Source organism: Cordyceps militaris, assembly GCF_000225605.1.
Source record: "Cordyceps militaris CM01 unplaced genomic scaffold CCM_S00004, whole genome shotgun sequence".
In the NCBI taxonomy this organism is placed as follows: Eukaryota; Fungi; Ascomycota; class Sordariomycetes; order Hypocreales; family Cordycipitaceae; genus Cordyceps; species Cordyceps militaris.
In genome coordinates this window covers 1-3,954 of record NW_006271972.1, presented here as the reverse complement: position 1 = coordinate 3,954, position 3,954 = coordinate 1, and positions in this window count along the sequence as shown.

Sequence of the window (3,954 nt, the reverse complement as noted above, 5' to 3'; positions counted from 1 at the left end):
TTAAGGCTCCTTTATAGCCTACTACTATTTTATTACTTCTAGGACTATTATAGGCTAACTAGTATTATACCTTTAAGGTATTACCTTTTAAAGGTATTATAATAAGCCTCTTATAGCTATAAGTTATAAGGCTTTATAGGTCTTATAGCTATTAAGGCTCCTTTATAGCTATAATCTTATAGAAGCCTAAGCCTTTATAAGTTTACTATTATTCTATTACTCTTAAGACTATTATAGTTAATTAGTATACTTAGTACTAGTATAGTACTAGTATAGTATACTTAGCACTAGTATAGTATTAGTATAGTACTAATATAGTATATTTAATATTAGTATAATACTAGTATAGTATACTTAGTACTAGTATAGTGCCTAGTATACCTTAGCTAGTAATCCCTTATATATTCTATAGCCTTTAAGATAAGATATCCTTACTAAATATAGTTTATAGTATAACTTTTATTTTCTATAAAATTTATTTATATAGGTTTTTAAGTTAAATTACCTTATAAGTAAAAAGTAGAAAATATAATAGTTATAAAGCCCCCTATATAGTAGTAAGGCCCCCTATATAATAATAAGCTACCTTATACCTAATATAACTATAAGCTACCTTATACCTAGTATAACTATAAGCTACCTTATACCTAGAAGAAAAAGGTAACTTAGGTATACTAATAGGTACTATTATACCTATTAGTAAGTAGGAGAATTAGGCTACTATTATAGTATATTATAGTAGCTATAGTAATTACTACTTTTCTTTATAGTTATTATTTTATTCTTTATAGTTATTATTTTATTCCTTATAGTTATTTCTAGTTATTTTTCTTAGTTAATATAGATTAAGTAGGAGTAATAATAGGTAGCTTTAAAGCTAGAAGAATAATCTCCTATTACCTAGTATATCTAGTACTTACCTATACTATATAACTAGATAGAAGTTATATAATATAATAACTTTACCTCTTACCCTATATATACCCTATTAGTCTTAATAACTTTAATTATTATAATAGCTATTAAAGAGTATCCCCCTTATAGTATAATAAAACCTAATACTACTAGGTATTTCTATTCTTTTTATAAGCTTTTAGGTTACTTTAATAAGTAATACTAAAAGCTATACTTTAAACTTTATTTAATAAACCTACCCTCTTTATTTTAATAAAATAGAAAATACTAATACCTAACTAAGAAATATAATAGTAAGTATAAATATAAAAAAGTTAGCTTTAAATAGTATATAAGTCCTTTTATAAACTCTAAGTTAACTTAATTTACTTTTATTATCTTTTAAAGCTTATAATACTCTAGTTAACTTAAAGTAAATAATACTTTTATAGGTATTAAACCTAAATAAGATTTTAGTCTTTTTATATTATTATATTAGAAACTAATATTACTTAACTTTAATATATTTAGCTATATTTTAAGCTATAAAGAACTTATAAAGAACTTATCCCTTTACTTAGGCCTTAGTATTTAAGGTCTTATTAGTATTATCTTAAAACCTACTACTTATAGAATAGCTATTATTACTATAAAAAGCCTTAAAACTACCTTAAAATTATATAATAATATTCTATAAGAAGGTATCCTAATAAGCCTACTCTTTATTAATTACCTAGTAGTAAAAGATACTATAATAGTCTTTAATAAAGAAAGAGTAGTTATAATAAAGAATTAAGGGGTTATTCTTACTACCTAATAGATTACTAAAGTCTATATAGTTAACTATATTACTTTAAGTATTAATATATTAGCCTATATAATAAATAACTTAAGATATAAGCTATAATATAATTAATTTAGATATTTAAGGGAATAGAATATTATTAAACTTATTTTTATCTTTATTAGTATAAAGCTTATTAGCTAGTATAAATATTATATTAGTTATTTTATAAGGAGATAAAAAGAAAGCCTTTATATTTATTTATTCTAAAAGGGAATATATCTTTTTAAAAGCCTTTATATTAATATTATTAATACTCTACTTACCTTCTAGAAAAAGGATTAATATTAGGTTACTATTATTAATAATTATACTAGAATATATTAGCTATTTTTTATTAAAAAGAAATCTTAATTACCTAATATAATACTAAATTTCCTAAAGATATAGAAATATCTAGAATATAAATACTACTTTATTTAGCTAAATTAGGGGGAGAAGAATATTATAATCTAGTTTAAGAACTTTTATATTTCTTTAAGTATATACCTATAGTATTCTACTATTAATTAATATTAATAGAATAGTATTACTAAGGTTAAGAATAAGATATTATAAGATAAGCTTTTTCTTATTATATATTAATTAAAAGTACTAATTAAATTCTAGCTAGTTATAGTATAGGCTTATATTACTCTTTAATAGTATACCCCTATAATAAAGAATAATAAACTAATAATTCCTTATAAACTATAATTTAGAGATAAACCTAACCTTAGTTATTTATAAATTATAAGTAGTTATAAATAGTAAAAGACCTCTTATTATATTTTAAAAATAGTTCTTAAAACTATTCTATATATCTTAATTAAATATAAAGGCTAAACTAACTATATTATCTTAAATACTAATAGACCTAATAAATTAATAATTACTAATAATATTATCTTTTAAGAATAGCCTAATTAGTTATTTAAAGATTTTAAATATAACTTTCTTTAATAGAATAACCTTACCTTAGGCTATAAGAGTAAAACTATATATTACTCTTTAGGTTAATAAGTAATTAATAAGAGATAAGAGTATATAGAAATTACTCTAATTACCTATAACTTACCTACTAGTAGGAGCTTTATAGTAGAATACTATAGTATACTTACTACTTTAACTAGAGGGCCTAAGTAAATAATACCCTTTATATTCTCTATATTAATAGTATTAAGAATTACTAATAAAGATAATAATATTTATAACCTAGCTAATAATAATAACTTTATTAGCTATCTATATATATTAAGTAATAATAAATTTAAACTAATACTATTAGATATTTAATTAACCTTATATCCTATCTTTATTATTAATATTAATAAAATACTATTTAACCTTTTTAAAATACCTTTATTCTTAGCTTTAAATAGTACTATTAAATAAAAAGAAAGACTTATAATATAAATTAAAATTCTAATTAGATTAGTCTTAATATCTTAAAACTACTAATATATACTTTACTTTAATCTTAATAATATAATAAACCTTATTATATTTAATAACCTTATTTATAATAAAAAACCTATAATATATAAATAGGCTATTCTTTATTTTAACTTATAAAAGTAGAAAGGCTTAATAGTAAATAAGTATAACTTTTTAATAAAGAATTATATTATAATTATAGTTAATAGGCTTAAAAATAAGACTATCTTTCTAGGTAAGTAGGTATATAAACTTAAAAGAGGTATTAATAATAAGGTTATTTACTAGAAATCCTAATATATAGTAAAAGGTTTTAATTAATATAAAAGACTTAATTACTATAAAATATTTATAAGTATATTAAAAATTTTAATACTATATTTACTATTAGTAATTATAACTACTTTAAACCTTAAGGTTAAGTAAATAGATATTAAAACTACCTTTCTTTATAGTCTTATAAATACTAAAGTCTATATTAAAATACCTAAAGGATATTAAGAAGAATACCTTAAAAAAGTATAAAAGCTACTAAAGTCCCTATATAGGCTAAAGTAAGCCTTATAAATCTAGTATATAACCCTTTATAAAATGCTTTAAAGTCTTAGCTTTAAGCCTATATAGCTTAATTATTCCCTATTTATTTATAAAGATAGCCTAATTATTATAGTTTATATTAATAATCTTCTTATTATTAATAAGAATAAGGTTACTATTATAAAGATTAAGAAAGCCTTATTAGATACTTATAAGATAATAAATATAGGCTTTATTAGCTACTATCTTAGTATTAATATTTA